The sequence below is a fragment of the Numida meleagris genome, chromosome 5 (assembly GCF_002078875.1).
Source record: "Numida meleagris isolate 19003 breed g44 Domestic line chromosome 5, NumMel1.0, whole genome shotgun sequence".
In the NCBI taxonomy this organism is placed as follows: Eukaryota; Metazoa; Chordata; class Aves; order Galliformes; family Numididae; genus Numida; species Numida meleagris.
This window is the reverse complement of record NC_034413.1, coordinates 30,038,098-30,056,341: the sequence shown is the minus strand read 5'-3', so window position 1 is coordinate 30,056,341 and position 18,244 is coordinate 30,038,098. Positions and strand designations below refer to the sequence as shown.

General features: G+C 42.3%; 1 protein-coding gene across 1 annotated transcript in view; it reads left to right on the top strand.

The window, feature by feature from the left end:
* Nucleotides 1–18,244, top strand: part of JMJD1C (jumonji domain containing 1C) — a 147,952-nt gene that overhangs the window by 28,515 nt on the left and 101,193 nt on the right. The window contains exon 2 of the mRNA XM_021399569.1: nucleotides 17,872–18,036. The gene's annotated coding sequence lies outside the window, so the exon portion shown is untranslated. The remainder of the gene's footprint in view (nucleotides 1–17,871; nucleotides 18,037–18,244) is intronic.

The following is an 18,244-nucleotide window of genomic DNA, read 5'->3' as shown; positions in this document are numbered from 1 at the left end:
GCAGTCTATGTGCACAATGTGGAGTAGGCCACTTAGACTTTTACTATATACTCCCATTAACAGGGTTCCGAATCGGGCTACTGCAAGTTGTCTCTACGCAGACATGAAAACATCACAGAAAACCAAGTTTTACTGTTGAAACGGCATAGGAGAGTTCGGAATATGGGATAACAAATCTGATTTGCAGACTTGGGAAATCTGTTCATCCTCCATGAAGTCTCAGCTGTTAGGTAGAAATTAAATCGCCTTTCAAATGATAGCACCGTAAACTGAAATCAGAGACTAAACCATTATTGAATGAGTGCATTCATTGTATGTTAAGTCTTTGATTTCTGTTTCAGGTAGAAGGAAAATTTCCAGTATTTCGTTGGATTTCAGAGAGAATTAATGGCTTGGAATGTATCTGTGTTGCTTGTTGGGCTTGAGCTATCCACAAAGGCGAGCAGGCAGACCTGCCATGGTAGCATTCCTTGTCGATGGTATACCTTATCATTTGCATGCATGCCTTTAGTACTGGTAAGTGCTGGATGCCGACAATTTGTGGGGGTAGACTTTGAAACACCAGAGCAGAGCTCCAAAAAAAGCACTGAAGTACTGCTTTTGGGGGCCTGTTTCCTTGCTGTTGTTCTCCTTCCACGCTCAGATTTAGCTGACCGAACGATGCTGTTTTGTCTCAGCTCATTTCTTCTGTGAAATTGTGCTGGCAGTCTGGCTGGTAGATGAATTAAATAAGAAGCTGATGATAGCAGTTGGTAGGTTGTTTATGCAATGCTACTGTGGGAGATAATTGAATACCGCCTGGGTATTTAATGAAATATGGAAGGATGCTAATTTTGGGAGGTAAGAATAAAGTGAGTGTTCTTGTCAGATTTGGTAATTGCAGTACTCTTGTCTATCAAGTGATCCTGAATATGTTTGCGTTTCTGGAGTGAATGAATGTCACAACGATAAAAGCGATGAGATCCTGAGCCGGTAGGAAACAAACAGCAATAAGTTGAGAACTTTTACCTATTTAAAAAAAGCAGAGAATCATGGGGCTGTGCTCGAGTGTTTTCCCGGTTTTCTCATGATGTGGTGCTATGGTGGGAGAACCTACGCAGCAGTACGTCAGTAGCTGTTGCCATCTGCAGGTTGGCTTCATTAGACTGCAAGAGCCTGAAACTGACAAGTCCCTTCAGCTGCTGGGCTGCACGGGGTAGGTCTGGTTTCTGGAGTTGATTACTAATAGCTTGTGAGTATAATTGGGTGTAATGAGTATAACAATTATATTCATTAAAGAAATGTCTTAAAGATATTCATGTTCTCCAGTCCTACTGTAGCCACTGCTGGGGTGTGTCAGCTGTGTTTAACCTCTGAGATGTTGGTAACTGTCACCTCCATGAGATTTTATTAATTGGCCCCACGGGGTCTGCTAATTGGAACAGGCTAGCTCTGAGTGCTAATGTGTGAATTACGGGTCAGGTAATGATGCCAGAGCAGTGATGAGATCTGGCATTTGCAAGCTTGGGCAAGATGAATCTTTCTTCTGCCCGTGTCTTGGGCGCTTGCAGTAAGAACAGAAGATTCTTTGTGCTGCATGAACCATACAAAGCGGTAATTGATTTGGCTGATGTGCAGTAAGCAGGTGTTACATCAGTGCCACTGTCACCTCCACTGCAGTAAGAGGCACCACATGCGTGGCGGCAGCTGTGGCTGGACCTGCTGTGTTAGCAGCGCCAGGGCACGTGCTGCTCTCTGGTTTGCCCTGCTGATGGGCGCACACTGCTGACTTTCTGCTTGGTCTGTGGCAGGATGGGGACTTGGGTGGCTTTCCCTCTTCTTTACAGTTCTGCATTTTGTAATCTTGGGAGGAATATATTGGTCTAATTGTTATGTTGTGTGGTATGCTTGATTAACTTAACAGACTGCCTTCTTTGCTGACAATTTAACTTGAAATTGAGCCACTTGTGTGTTTATGGATTATGTGTAATTACGCTTTTTAACTTGATTTTATTTTTGATGCTTTGATTAAACTTTCTTACCCCTGACTACTCACATCCTTGCAAGAGTACGAGGGCGTATTGCAAGTGCTACATGCAAGAATATACAACAAGAAGATTTAAGGAACAAAACCCATCGATTTAGCTGGCTGTCTAGTATGGTTTTCAAGATGTTGAAAAAAGTATGAAACTGAAGTGCAAAAAATCTGCAGGCATCTCTGAGATAAAAGCATCTTGGCAGCTCTAGTTAATGGCATCGTTTGTGCCGTTTCATATTGTCTTGTATTCTTTGTTATTCCAGTGCAAAACTTAATTAAAGATACAGATTGTGAAGTAAAGCACTGAGATGTCAGGAATGGTAATGCTATCAGCCCTGCTGAGTCGTCCCACCTGCCGTGCTTTGTAGTTTCAATGCACTATACAGCAAAACAATAAGAACTACCAAGTTAAGATAGAGAAATTTGATTGGTAATTTAGGATGGAAGGAGAATGTAGTTATCAACCAAACAGTGTGGGCAGCTTCCTTTCCCTGTTCCCTCTGCTTTGAGAGTAGCTCTGACCCCGCTAGCAAGGTGCAGCCCAGGCATGTGAGTGAGGTGTCACTGGTGGATCCAGCAGCAGCTCTGGGCGCTGTCCCTGTGCAGACCCAGTGACCCCAGCTGAGCATGCCAAGCGCTGGGTGTGTGCTGCAGCACAGCACCAATGCTCTTGGGCTGGGTGGGAGCTGTCGTAGCCACGTCACACGGAGTTCAAAGCAGTGCTTTGGCACTTGGCCTGGACTCATAAAACTGGTCTTTGCAGGTCCTCCAGCTCACTTCTAACATCTCTTCCTCGTTTGTTGGCCGTGAACCAAGCTACACACTCGGTGACGCTGGGCCAGGTGTGCTGTGTGTGCCGACTCCAGCTATCAGGCAGCACAGAGACTGGCTGTCCTAACACTGCTTTGTGGGGTTAGAGTGATTTCATCCAAAACTGTCTGAAAACAGGCATGCATGGCTTAAAGCCTCTCACAGGTAGATATGGTTCTGTGTGCACTGAAAGGCAGGAGAAATTAACTCCGTTTGGTATCCTTCTCAGGAGTGGTTTCTGCTGACCGTTCAGCACACCATTTAGTTTCAGTGCTGGGAGCTGTGTGGGGTCACACGTGCCTCCATCCTCTGTCTGCTCCAGTGGGTGCAGGACAGACAGCAGGCCCGCACTTGTATGCATGGAGATGGGATTGAGGCTCTCGTATTGTCTGTAGTCCCATCTGGCCAGGCTGCTTCTGAACTCTAGGGGTCCCTTCCAGCCCCTACAAGTCTGTGATTATGTGATAAACTGTGAAAACTGCAAGTAAGTATGTGAATGTGGCTGTTAATGTTTGAACATAGAAGTACCGAAATTCTGCTAGCCGCCATGGCTATAGTGTGTTACTGGTCTGTGATTCTGACACTGAATTGCTGCTGGAGAGTGTACCACTGCACCCCTTCACTTATGGGTGATCTGTTTCTTCCAAATGCATTCCAAGGAAAAGCCTTTGTAATGGCAAATTTTTAGGGACCTGCTGAAGAAGCATGAAGAGTCATGGAAACATCTGTTGGCGATGGCACTCTTCCCTGAAGCATCTTATACAGATGTTCATTTATTTGGCTCCTCTCAAACGGAGGGAAGGGATGGCTGGGAGATAGTGGGGTGCTGGGGGCCATCCTGCTGGCTGCCTTCTCTTTGGAGTGTGACAGACTCTGTACTCCTGCGTAACGCACAGAACTGGGATCGGCCCAAACGCTGGCAGCTGGATTAGGCAAGAAAACAGAAGTAAAACTAGTGCAGAAAAATACCTGTCTCCTGAAATATCCCATAGTACTATTGCTGTTTAGTTCTAATAAATTAAAATTGAAGGGTCTTTTCTTTGAGAGACTTTTAATTTTCAGGTGGGAATAGGTAGAAGAAGCCCGTGCTTTCTGTGCCTCGCCTCTGCAGTCAAGTCACCAATTGCTGCCTTCCAGTGAGCCTCATCTGCTGGGCACTTACCATACCCATCACACTGTGGCAACGTGATTTTCTATTGTATGTATCTATTGCGTGTATAATTTTTTAAAATTGAATAATGCTTTCCTTTGGGATTGCAGCCCCACCAATGCTGTTACTGTATAACTGCTGATTAAGAGGAATGCAAGACCATATTTCTGCTAAGTTTATTGGAGTGAGTAGTGACTAACCTTCTTTTATCCATGTTTGCTCTGAAGTTAAAAATGGTATTTCTTAAAAAAAAAAAAAAAATTTTTAAGCCTAAAATGATGGTGAAGATCACTCAGCAGCACACACAAGAATTTAAAAAAAAAAAGTCCCTGAATTCCATCAGTGTTTTGTAATTGGCCCTCCTACCCAGTGTGTGGAAGGCTTGTAAATCAGTGCCAGATTATCCACATAAAATAATACTTTATCTGTAAAAATAGAACAAGTTCAGCTTTTCAGCAGTGCTGGAATCGATCGTTTATTTCTTATGCATATGCTCTCACTAAAGCACCGGTCTTATGGCATGCGATAAGCTGCTGAAATACAGAGCATGCTGTTTTTAGCGGGAGCCAACAATTCCCTAATCTGTTAAGATGCTGGGATTATATTTCCGAGGTTGCCTAGCAAAGATTTTAGGGCAGAGTGTAATGATCTCAGGCTGGTTTTTAACTCTAGGATCTCATTTTGGAATTGAGCAGAGGAGGATTTTGCTGTTTTTGAAGTCACCGGGCTGAAACAAAGGTACCGGGTGTGTGAAGATTCAGTTTTCTGAAACTGTTTGTTTATATGATGATTAACATTTAAATATGTTTCAGCCCCTGTAGTTTAAGTGTGTAGTTGTTCATTTCTTTCTTCAATAACATTTCTTCTGTGTATGTGATGCATTCTGGACACTTCTTAAAGCAGAAAAAATGGGTTAGCACGAAGTCACTTGTTTCTGCTGTTAAGCAAAAGTAGACAAATTGTGCAGACATTGCCAGATAGGTGAGTGCTGCGTGGCGATAGAAGAGCAGGCTTTGCTAGCAGCATTCAGGAGATTTCAGGCTGAGTTTCTTTGCTGATGTGAAACAGTGGTCTTTGTTTGGCTCTTCCAATGGCACTGGGAGCGCTGTGTAGCTTCATTGATTGGTTCCATGCAGTGGAAATCTGACCTTTAGCAGATGTTTGAGAAGCTGCCAGCATTCAGAGTGATGGGCAGGCGAGACAGCTTGTTCCTTGTTGTGTCGATGAGAACTTCCATTAGATTAGTAACATGCGTGACAACGCCAAGCTTTTAAATGATCAGAAAATGTTGTGAAGTGAGGCAGATTTTCCTGAGCTGCAACAAATAACTTGTTTTCTTGATACGTAGTTTTGATAATTGATTAGCTGATAAAAATATTTTGATAATTTAAGTGTAGTTTAATTTTTCTTTTTCTTTTTTTCTTTTTTTTTTTTAAAAAAAAAACACATCAGATTTTAAGTACGTTTTGACTCGCCTGTATTTGACTTAAAGGTCAGTTTTAGCATGCTGTTTGAGCATCAGTTGGGGATAAATGCTTTCAAAGAAAAAAGGACGAGGCAAACGGGCTGGGGAAGGGGGAGGCAGCAGTGAAACATATCCCATCTGGAGCCCTTGGCTCAGAACAGGATGTTGCATGACTCCATGCGAAGTCTGCTCTCACGAACTGCATTCTAAGCAGTGTAGGAGATTCAGCTGCTCAGTGGTGGGAGTTCAGCATGAAACGAGGTCTGTTTTCTCAAACTCCAGCAGTTGGAAGTACAGGAAAGAGGTGGGACCTCATAGGAGATTTATGTGATGAATAACTCAACAACACCAGCAGTTGCCAGATTAAACCCTTTCCTGCAGGTGCTGGCTTTCCTCAGAGCTTTACAATTGTTTTTCAGTGTGTTACATGTGGGAAGAGAAATTATTTAAAGGATTAGGGGTTTAATGTGAAAAAAATACAAGGAGCAGTTTGCCTGTTTGTAGGTTTAAGTTTTAGAATCAGTCACAAAAGGATTTCTCTTGTCTTGGCACTGGATAATTTGTGTACTTGTGTGCTTTTTGGGATGGGGGGCTTAACCAGTTTGGCTATTGCAGACTTCCATGGGCATAGTGTATCCTACCATACAGTGTAGTGAGTCAGGGACGTGCTGGAGAGAGAAGCCACATGCATTAGGAAACCTGGAAGTCTCTACCCTTTGCTCTCCGTGCTCAGGAACACCTAATTTTTCCAGTGTTACAGAACTCGTCAGGTATGTTTCTTAATGATTCCCATGAATTTGTGCCAGAGTTCTTTGGCTGCTTGTTTTGGTATCTAATAATCTGTGTACCAAACCATATTAAGGTTTTTTTGGATACGTGCAGTATTCTTATCACTTCTTCAGAGCATAATGAGAAAAATTCCCCTTCCTTGTGTTAGACCATTTAGTATTACTTGGGAGTCTCGATTATTCAGCCCTCGTATCCTCCGATCATGAGGTAGCAGATGTAGTCGTTACCTGAATGGGTTAATGTTTGACTGTTGTCTGTTCATCTGTGACCTCCTCCTTCCCACCCTAAGGGGGATTTAGGAATGGGTTTTAGCATCAGCATTCCCTCCTCCTCCCTTCTTTCCAGTGGGGCAGCTCGGCCTTACTGGTTCTGTGGGAAGTGAAATGCATGGGAGAAAGATGCTTTCTCTCCCTCTCCTCCCTCTCCCTCTCCTCCCTCTCCCTCTCCTCCCTCTCCCTCTCCTCCCTCTCCCTCTCCTCCCTCTTCAGGGAAAAAATAAAATCCTGCAAATGCAGAATGAGTGCTCAGTACTAAGGGGAGGCTGCTCTTTGTTTTCTGTGTAAGCAAACGTTGAGTCAAGGGACACATGAAACTAAACTTTAAGCCAATGAGATGTTACTGGGGAAGTAAGTGAAAAAGAGGAGGGAAGAGAAGTAGCAGTCCATACATTGATACTTCAGGCTTCATGTCGTAATTGTTCAGTTCTTTAAAGGTTTTAAGTAACTTCCTATCAGAGCGCAGTAGGTAATCTGTTGTATGTATTGCATGTAGCATTTAGAAGCTGCCTTGGACATAAGGAAGAGCTATTTTGTATTCCTAGAAACTTGCACATATGGTGAGCAAATTACGTATAGTCCTGAGCTAATGCTTTTTTTTTTCTCTTTAGGTTGCCCCCTGAATTGCAGGAGGGCTTTTTTTTTTTGAAGTTGCAGGCACAGCTCTTACAGTTACAGCCTGTAACACCACTGTGCAGAAACAAACTTCCTTTTCACTTAGCATTACTATCTTTAAAATGCCAGCTACTTGAATGGATCTATTATTTTGCCTTAGAAAGATTTTTGCTAGGAGAGCAGAAAATCTGTAATGTTACATTTCTTCACTTTTTTTTTTTTTAAACTGTGGTATATTTGACATTTCTTGGACAATTTCTGATTATAAAGTAAGGTATGTTATAAGATTTTTATTTTTTTCATGGAACTAAGGTTAGCTTGGAGAATTGTGGTACTAAGATCTGTTAATACTTAGCTAAGGATTAGTCGCACTATAAAAGGTTGAACCACCTTGCTTGCGTATTTGAGAAATTTGCTTGCAAGATGAAAAAAAATTGGATGACAGCGCAGAATTGTATCTTCTGAGAAACACTAGCAGACAAACATTGAGAGAGAGTGTCTTCATGTGTGAATCGTGAACAGTTTCTGTAACCTGAAGAGGTATTTTCCACCTCTGTATTACTGAAGCTGATAGGCATCGAGAACTCCATGTGGCTCAAGTCCTTTCTGCACTGTGACCTTAGTGGCAGCAAAAACAAAGCAGACAGCTGTTCATCTCTGGTTCTGTGATCCTGGGTGCTTTGAACTGAAGCACCTCTGCAGCACCTGGAAGCCCATGAACATCTACATTCTGTTTGTTATCATGTAAGGATACCTGTCAGAACAGGTAATATTGGGTTGAAAAGATTATATTTCTGTTCTACAATATGGGTACTTGAGCGGTGATTGTCGTGACTTGCTCTGCATCATGAACTCAGTGCAAAAACTCCCAACTCAAATCTGTATCTCTAAAATTTGTTAGAACAAATCTGGTAGAAGATTTTTGAAATTCATGGACAAAAGGTAGGTATTTGGTTAAGCTGCGACCAAACAGTCCGTGTGCATTACTAATAAGTCATCATTCTGATCAAAACACGTTTATTTAGGGTTGTGAGATGGAAAAGGGGTTTGCCTCAATGCCTGACAGTACTGCTCTAATTCTTGATAGTTTACATACTATCTGCAGAATTGTAATGCTTCGGTCAGATATCTGATCAAATATCAAACTGCATATATCTGTAACTGAGCAGTGGCCACTGTTATGGCAAAGAGGTTGACTAGGTGAATTAAGACACTGTAGGAATTGGATGAAGCTGGTGGTTCTGCTCCCAAAATTATGTTGAATTTTGGCAGCATGTTTGCTAATGCCTTGTTTGCTCACGTGTGCTGCCAGCCCAGGTCCTAATCTCCACTGAAGATAGCTCAGTTCAGAGCTAGAATGAATCTCTGTCACAGTTTGTGGACCTGCATGCAATAATGTAACAGGAACTGTAGTGACTCAGTTCTCTGTGGAAGATCTAGCCTCGGAATTCACTTTCAAACACAAAAATAAAGGAAAAAATGCATCTGAAAAATCTTAATCCTTCGAAGCTTCAGCCTGTCAGCGTGAATTTTATTTTCCCTCTCTAATACTGCATCTAATGCATAACTTCTGCAAGTTTTGGTTATGGATCCCTTGCTACCAGGTGTCTTCAAGCTTTTGGGCGCATCAGAAGATTATATGAGCGTTCCTTTTAGGATGGCTGATGACTCTGGTACAAAGGAGTGGAGAAAGATCAACACTGTGAAACAGAGCTGTGGTTCTGAAGGATGACCTAGAGGAGGCTGAAACCCAGAAGCCTGAAGCGGTGTCTCACTGAAGCAGCCAAGGAGGGGCTCTGCACGTGGGGTAGCACAGATTGCCACCACCAAGCTGAAGGGAGGCTGCAAGCAGGGTGTGATTCACATCTCCAGAACAAAAAAGTCAAATACAACAGAAATAAAATATGTCTGGGTCCTGGCTAGGAAGAACAAAGAAACTATTTGTTGTCTTTATTAGGCAGCTTAGACCTGATTTAGGCAGGACTAGGAGAAGCAGACTGTGGACTGGGGTTATAAATAGCATTTCCCACAGAGGAAAGGAGACAGCAAGTTACTGTCAAGACAGAGTAGATATTACTTCTCAGATAAAAGATTAGGCTTTAATTAATAGAGTACATTAGCTTCCCTACTCAAATACTTCTGGTTCTTTTATGAAGGAGTACACTTCCAGGAAATACCTTCCAATATTTTAGTGGATAATAATCAATGAAGCAGATAAATATTTAACCAAGTTTCTTTTACCTTTCATAATTCTTGTCTTGATGCTCTTGGAAAATTTCATTTGGGAAAGAAAGACTACCTGATGAGAATCACTTTGTTGGCTTGTTTAAGATCATTGTTCTTGGGTATAAGAGCAAATACTGTGTTGTCATCAGAAGACAGAAGATCGTGACTTTGTAGCTGGAAATCATATATATAAAGTACAATATATTGAGACTTTGCAACAATAATTTTTAGAAATTACATCTAAATAATAGTTAGATATGGTAAGAAGAGTTTCCTACGTTGTCTGATGACAAAGAATTTGAAAGACTTTCTTTCCAAGTCTGCAGGACCAGGAAATTGTTGTGTAATGGGTATAATTTAACTAGGTGCTGCTATGATTTAGTAGTTAATACATTCTTAAAATTTCAATATTGCTTTTATTTCTCATTTCAGATGAGAAATTCACTGTATTTTTTGGCATCTAAAACATTTTGGAAGTGGTAATACTTGGCTTAGGTGTGCTTGAAAATCCCAGCATGGACATGATTTAATTTTTGGTTTGTGTGTCACTTGGCTTTGCCGTCTGAATTTGGAGAAAAGGTTTGCAAAGTAAGTGTGTCAAGTATTTTAAGTACCACCAGTGATTCAGACACCTTTTTAAATAAAATTTTGCGTTCCTGTGGACTCTCTTTGAGAGACAAAGCTTTTTGAGAAACTCGTTTAAAACTCTGAATAGCATAAAATAGAAATACTGTCTCTTTCAATGTAGTTCATGCTTTCTCTTTCTCAGCTTTCTATACGGAATAAGCATTAAAATGATGCATGGAAGATGCATCTTCTTTTTTGAAATGTATGTCTTTATTTTCCAGAGATGGTACTGAGGCATCCTAGTAGGATGCTTTTTTCTTCACTCGTTGTCCTTGTGATCTTGATACTCTACATGGTGTGCTGGTTGCTTAGCAATCCAAGCTACAGGCAGCAGCACCTTGTTTCAATATACTGGCAGTTTTCTTCACGTTTGCAACCATTTTTTCTTCATCTTTTCTCCAAACGTTACTTGTTGTCGATGTTCAGGCATGCATTTCAGGGAGTGGAAAGTTAGGATTTCAAAATTAAGCCTAAGTTGTATACATCGATCATTTCTATGTTTATTGTTTCCCCATAGCACATCTTGAGACTACTATTTGTTTGAAATAAATGTTTTTATTTAAATAACTGTTTTGATGCTTTAAGATATAAGGGAGCTACCTTGAAAATTTGTGTTTACTGAAGCATGTATTCTTTGCTCCATCTGTTCCTGTTTCCTCCTGCATATGGCATATATTTGACATGTCTTTCAGCAGGCGTGCATCTCTGGTTTATTTAGAGGCATGTACAAGAGATTAGGGTTGTCTTCCTTGTTCATCTGTGTATGAAGCGTATTGAGCTGTCTTGGCAGTTGAAGTCTCTGATTATTGTAAGTCTCTGATTATTACCCTTTACTGATGGTTCATGCTGGCAACAATGAAGTCGCTGAGAGAAGCTTTAGGGCTATCAAAAGGGACTTAAGGGGGTTGGGGCAGTTAGTGGATGGAGCCGGGAGTACTAGTGGTGTTCTTCTCCATCCTTTCAATGACAGTGAGAGATACTGAGAGGATCGTAAAACCCATCTGATAAATACATGGCTGAGAGGCTGGTGCCATAGCAGGAATTTTGGCTTTTTCAACCCTGGGGCGGTTTACTCAGCACCTGGCCTGATGGCTGCAGATGGGTCTCACCTGTCTCAAAGGGGGAAAGGGATCCTAGCCCAGGAGCTGGCAAGGCTCCTTGAGAGGGCATTAAAGTAGGTATGGAGGGAGAAGGGGATAAAACAAGGCTCACTAGAAATGAGCCATGGGGAATGATGCTGGAGTTGGGGGCAAGGCCAGTGGCTCAGCTGAAGTGCATCTACACCAATGCACCCAGCATGGGCAACAAGCAGGAGGAGTTGGAAGCCATTGTGTGGCAGGCAAGCCATGACTTAATTGCCATTACTGAAACATGGTGGGATCACCTAACAAGGAAATTTCTAGGGAGCTCTGATACAGCAAAAGCTTGATGCTCTACAGATGATCTAGTTCTTTCCTTGTGCGTTTCAGCTTTCTGGGTTGTAACTAAGGGGTGCCTCTGGGATATAATGTGCCTGTACTATATTCCTGAAGAATATGAATCAATGAAGAAGGAATTAAGGTCTTTACAATAATTGGTATGATGCTTCATGGTGGTAAGGGTATTTTGAAGGGGACTTCGAAGAGTTGTCCATTTTGCTTCCATAGCACATTTCAGAAGGTGCCATCTTTGTTTCAAAAAGCAAATGAATTGCAGGATGTCGTCTTTACATTTAAGAGGAAGTGTACTAACATCCTTAGATTCATTGGGACAAAAGCTGCCGTTCAGATTTTTTTTTACTTGCGAGCTCCTCAAATAATCAAAGTGAACATACAACTTTTAATAGTTGTCCAAAGCATTTAATGTTTTTTTCTTTATGTAATGCAGTAGTATAAAGTAACAAGCGCTTTAAATATTTTGTCCCATTTCTGAAAAGGCTTTCTATGTTCTTTTCTTTAAAATATGACTTAGCTACAACTTTGTCCTAGTGATTAAGTTAATGCTGAGGTCTTGTGTTTCAGAGAGAAACTACAATGTTCCTTAAATGGTGGAAGAATTGTACAAGTATGATAAACAAATTTATGCCAGCTTTACTGAGAATTTTTCCAGATCTCCTAAAGGCTTGCTGTGATGTTGTGCGTGTCTGCTCACTCCGCCTAAAAATATGCAGCATTTTTAGTATTGCTGTGTTTGTTGAAAGTAAATAGTTTCTGGTCTACAAATACAAGTGAAGAAATTGTGTTTAAGAAAGACTATTTTCCAGATTTGTGGACAAACATAAAATCGTAACTGTTTTTAAGAATACATAGAGGCAATAAAACTCATAATGCTGAAGAATTTGGTAGTTTGAAACCAGTCCGTTGCTGTTATTCCAACATTTGTTTAGGGTGTCCTTAGGCTGTGTGGACTGATGCCAATATGTTCTTAACTACCCATCTTTTTTTTCTGTACTGTTCTACTTGTATGGTTTGTAAAATGCAAATGTATAGCGCTTCAATGTATGAAGCAGAGGAGTATGATGATACTAAGAGCTTTTTAATGCAGAGTGACTATGAAAACTGAAATGCTAATGGGAAGGATGGGAAATATTTTGGAAGTATATAACCATATTGCTAGCTCTTTATTAAAAAGAAACCCTTCTGCTGTCTTCAGTTGCTATTTCATTGCTTTTCCATGCGGAAATGGGTAGCACTTGTATAGCACAGTAATAATTCTACTGTGTTAAGCTGTTTTGCTTTATAGTAAATTGTGCTTTGATTGCATTTGATTAGTTAAAGATATATTTAGAAAGGCTTGGCTGCTGGGTAATGCCATTTCCGTCAAAGAAACAATCTGTAAAAACCTGAGAACGCAGGGATATTGGGAACAGGATGGGAAGATTGAGTTTTATAAAAACACTCTTCCTGGCTCTGTTCCCTGTGTACGTACAAGTAGCTTTAGTTTATACCAGCTAGGTATTTGGCAATCGCGTCCGTTTCAATATGTATACGGAGAAGTTTCAGAGCCTAGGGTACGTGGTTTTAATTTTCAGCTCCGCAGAATGCTAAAAACAGGCTGCTGTGGCCCAGCAGAGCAACGGGGCTGTGCGGAGCTCGGGCCTCTGGCCATCATTCTTTCCCTTTCTGCCCACAGGGCTGTGCATGCCGCTCACCTTTGGATGCCCGGCTCCATGGTGTCTTGGCTCCGGCTCTGGGTCTTCCTCTGGGGCTAGGTGTGCCCCAGCAACAGGAACTCCAGCAGCCTCATAGCTGGGCCAGAAGTGAGCCAGTGCAAAACGTCCCATTGCGCAGATACGTGCCCTGGGGTAAAGCCTGAGGCTTACAGCTGATACTGGAGGATGTGGGGAGGGAAGTGCTGTTACGGGCTTGCGTTTTCATTTGCCACTGTGGGCATCTTGTTCTACATCTTCCTGTGTGTTTTCTGGTTCTCTTTGTTACTGTGTGCAAGTTGGATGCATCCAACGGAAATTTGCTTTTCCTTTGGGAGGTACTATGTGTAAAAAATTATTGTAAGACATTTTATTTATTGCCGTTGAATCATCGTTATTTTAAACTTAGTACCTTTTGAGGTAAATTTCTGCTAAATTGTGTCAAGGCCTACATTTTTTGTTTCCATGGCCATGCATTGTGGAGCTGGAAGGCAGGCTGTCTGGCAACTAGTCGTCGTCTGGGTTACATGCCAGGACATTTAAGCGTAGGACAAGGGGGAATGGCTTTAAGCTAAAAGAGAAGAGATTTGGGTTAGATGCTTGGGAAGAAACTCTTTACTCAGAGGGCAGTGAGGCACTGGCACAGGCTGCTCAGAGAAGCTGTGGGTGCCCCATCCCTGGAGGTGTTGAAGGCCAGGTTGGATGGATGGGGCTGTGGGCAGCAACCAGCCCATGGCAGGGATTGGAGCTGGGTGGAGTATAAAGTCACCTCCAACCCTTGCCGTTTTATGATCTTTCAGGTTGTGTATCGAAGACTTCTGAATTTCACAGATAACTATTAGCACCTGAATTTTGAGTTCTCAACCCTTACTTTCATGTAGTACAGTAGTATGTAGTGGAATATTCTTTGTTTTAATTTAGAAACATTAAGGATAAAACTTAATGGGCCCTGGGACTCACCTTGAAGCCAGTAGTCAAATTTGTGTTGATAAAAGAATGTTCAGTGTGGTACAAATAAAATGTTTTGGGTTTTTTTTTTTTTGCCTTATTAAATGCATATTATAAGAGATGGTTTGATTGCTCTAGACATAAATATTTTAGTAAAAATCCTTAGGTGAAAAACAGGGAACTGTACGTTGTGATTCCTAGTGCAGGCTTTGGTACAGCACTGGAAGCACGGTGACTGGTGCATCTGCCATCACTTAAGAGAGAAATGACCTGTATTTCTTAAGTACCAATCAGCTAAAATGAGTCATTTTAGCATACAGGGATAGAAGCTTAACAGCCACTGACACCTGTACTTGGAGCCTGCTAAGCTGTGGCAGTGTGCAGGCAGCGTGGCTGCATCCCTAGCGTTGGGCATGTGGGCGGCACAGGGGCTGCACTGTGTGGGGTGCAGGCTGCGGGCACGGTGCTTTCGTGACTGTTCAAAGGGCTTCAGAGTTTGTTCTGTCAGGCGCGTTTATTTGGAGCACAAGTGACTGGAATAGTCCGGATCGCGGTGCTGCGTGTTGAAAATTTCACTGTGGTTGTTGTGTTTTGGCTTTGGAACGGCAGTATTTTGTTGCAATTGTTTGGCTGATTCTCATGAACGTTAATTTGTTGTCTTGCTTTACTTGGAAAAACACGCTATGGGCTTATGCTGCTTCCTGTTGGAAAAGAGTGAGTTACAAAATTAGCACATTAATGCCAATTATAACTATAATATCATCCCAGAGGGAATTCTTCCTTTCTGCGCAAGTCAGTACGTACGTGGTGAGAGGTCTTGAGCTGCTCTGGCAAAACTGCTGTATAGCTGATGAGGCAAGGAAGAACAATTTTGCTGAAAAATCTCAAAATCAACATATATTCTTAAGGAGGCGGATGTTGGAGGGGCTTTTGCTGTGCACAGTTCTGCCAGCGGAGCAAGAAGATGGAGTATTTTCAGGCTCCCCGCTTGTTGGCGGGGCTTGGGTTGGCTCCATGTTTTGCTTTCTGGCACAGGCTGCTGGATCGCTTTTGTTCTTCTCTCCCCTTTTTATTCCCTTTACTCCCTTTCATACACTCGTGCTGCTCTTCTCGATGCGGCAGAGTGGTGTCCAGGGAGAGGGGAGCCCTGTTTGCTTCAGAGCCTTTACTCTTGCCTCACAAAAACGTGTAATGCATTTTCCTGTTTTGAGCACGTATTTGCTAACAAAGAATGGGTGAAGGGTTGTGCTCCGCATTTTCCCTGCACTGTTGCTGCCTTTCAGAAATGAACTCTGGAAAGCTGAGGGTAGCTAATAGACTTGGCACCAACAGAGGAGCGTGGTGAGGCTGGCAGCGTGGCTCCCTGTGGGGCTGTGGGCGGGAGGGATGTGGTGCCCGGGGCAGTGCAGCTGGCCTTGTGCCACGCTCCCTGCCCCGCTTCCCCTGAGCTGCTCCTTTGCAGATGTGGCTGCTCAGAGCCAGGAGGCTTGCAGACAGCTTGCAGTAACTCCCGCTGCCGTTGCACTAGATTTCTGTTTGTTAGGGGTCCAGATCTTGCACACGAAACATTAGATTGCATTGCAGTTATCCATGAGTTCTGGCAGGGGTCCAGAAGGCACAGCATGTTGTGGTGTGACTGTTTCGTAACTGCTGGATACAGTTTAGGCTTATATGTTTTTTTCAAAAGCATTTGCTCACTTGATTCCCATTGTCTCTTATTTTTAAACTCTCAGCTGTGCTCAGCCATGTGCTTGGTCCCCCGCCCCATCGCAGCCTGCCCAGGTATTGTGGAAGCACAGTTTGCCTGGCCCAGGGTCACCGAGAGGGATGAGCAGCAGGAGGGGCAGGGAGCAAAGTGACTTCGGGGAATGATTTTGACTTTGCTGTCACTGTCTGGTGTCTTTACCATTGAGCAAATGATAAAGTTTAAACATAACTTTCTCTTTAGAAGGGCTCAATGAAGCTGCAAATACCAGGTAGTGTTGCTGAGATGATTTGACGTACGACATTCTTCTGCCAATGCTTTAAGAAAGTACTGTATTTAAATCTGTTAAATCTGCTTTGGTTGTCAAATTACTATTTCCAAACTTCATTATGCATTCCATAACTTCATTTTTTTAAGTTTGTTTCCTAGAATTGTGCCATTTAATGAAAGGTGGCTGTTCACAATTTTCAGTTTGAGGTTTTGCTATTGCTTTCTCCTCGCTTGCTAGAATAACGAGCAGTAGTTTAATAATGAACAACTGAGGCAAGAGGGTTCTTTCTGTATGAACTATTCAAGTAGGGCTGATACAAATGCTGCTGTAGGAGGGGAGCTGTGGCATGAGTGAGGGCGGCTGTGCTGGAGGAGCAGAACCAGCTCTGTCTTCTGTATAACTGGGCAGATTTTAAGTGGAGACGTGACTGTGGGCTGCCACAGAGGAGAGTAACTGCAGTGGGTTATTATTGTAATCCGACTCATGCTTTCAGAGAGAGGGAGAATGTAGGAACAGGGTGGAAGTCATGTGGGTTAAAAAAAAAAAAGAGCATCTGTGAGGGGGGAGAACTGGGAAGATGAATTTTGGTATGGGCTTGGTGTAAATTTAAGTTGTGTACACCAAAGGCAGAGGGACGAGATGAGCAGGAGCGCTATGTAGCACGCGTTTTACAAGCGCGAGACAGGCAGTCTAGACAAGGAAGTATGTTGCAGGCCTAAAATTAACTGAAGTTAGACAAAAATTTTTCAGTGATGGCGACGTAAGTTCTCAGAAGGAGATGGAGGAAGAAGCTCCAGTTTCAGAAGCTGCTATGGGTGTAACTGAGAGCTGAAATTCAGGAGAGCAAAGCATCTTCCCCTGTCCTCCTCCAGACTGTGACTAGCAGTGACATTTTTTATAGGAAGGAACGTTTCTTCTTACCAGCATTGTAAAATGCACTATAAAAGCAGAAAAAAAAATGATACAGTTAAAAAAAAAAAAAAGTAATCTTGAAATGTAATGCATTTATAAAAGTTCTCATTTCCTAACGTGGATAATATTTGTATAACTTTTTGGCTGTATGCTCCCTCCTCCCTTTAGCAGAGGAGATGAATGACTTGGCATGGTCAGTAAGTCCTGCTGAGGCAGGGTCTGGCTGTTCTCCAGCTGTGCACCAGGGAGAACCCTGTAACATATAGGACAGTGATGACACAAGATCATATAGATGCAAACTGGCTCCAAGGTAATTTAGCTGGAAAAGAGAAGAGTGGTGTTGTGAATTTATTTATTTATTTATTAACCCAGAAGGAGTGGGATCCCATAAGGGTGCAAATGGCAGAGTACCGAGCGGCTTCTGCTGGTGGAGCAGGGAGTTAAGACCCGTGTGTTGCAGGTGCGCAGAGCACCACAGGGCTTATGGTGTTCTTTCTGGTTCTCTTCCAACTGACTGCTTTTTTTTTCTTTTAATCCTTGAAACAGTGTTTTTTGTTTGGTTGATTAGTTTGCATTAAGTATAATAAATATTTGAACAGATAATAGGAATTGTTCTCAAAACTTATTGAAATATAGTAGTAAGTATTTAGTGTCACACTTCTCAATCACAGGATAAGGCACCCAACATTAACAGCTATGTTTTGGCAGATGAACTCTTCATCTCTTCAGCACACGTGCTCTGCTGAAAAAAATACATTTCTTTTGTGGTGCAGGAACTGATTGAATTGTCATTTTAATACCGTAACAGTAAAAGGGGTAATACGAAGCTCTTACATGAAATTTTAAAACACATGCTTTCAAAAGTACATGTAGATGCATCCATTCTGTGTACAAGTAATAACATGTACCTTTTCCTGTTTTTAAATTCCTCCAGGTATATGTGGAATTTGATGACCTTGAATGGGAAAAGCGAGAATGGGTTAAAGTTTATGAAGATTTTGCAACCTTCTTGGTGGAGTACCAGCTGGTCTGGGCGAAAAGAAAGGACCCAAGCCAGACTCAGGGATCAAAGATCAAACAAATTCAATGGCCTGCATTGGTAAGACGCTTCAACAGTCCCGTCTATTGAACTATTTTAATGTCTCTAAAGCTATGCTTCTCAGGAAACCGGCTGGTTTACTTTAGTGGTGGTGGTCATGGAATGTGGTGAGCGTGGAGAGGGAGGAGGGTTAGAAAAGGGTAAGAAAATACTAATAAACCATGTTTGTGTTGAGAGGGTGGATGTGATGTGACAAGTCACTCAGACT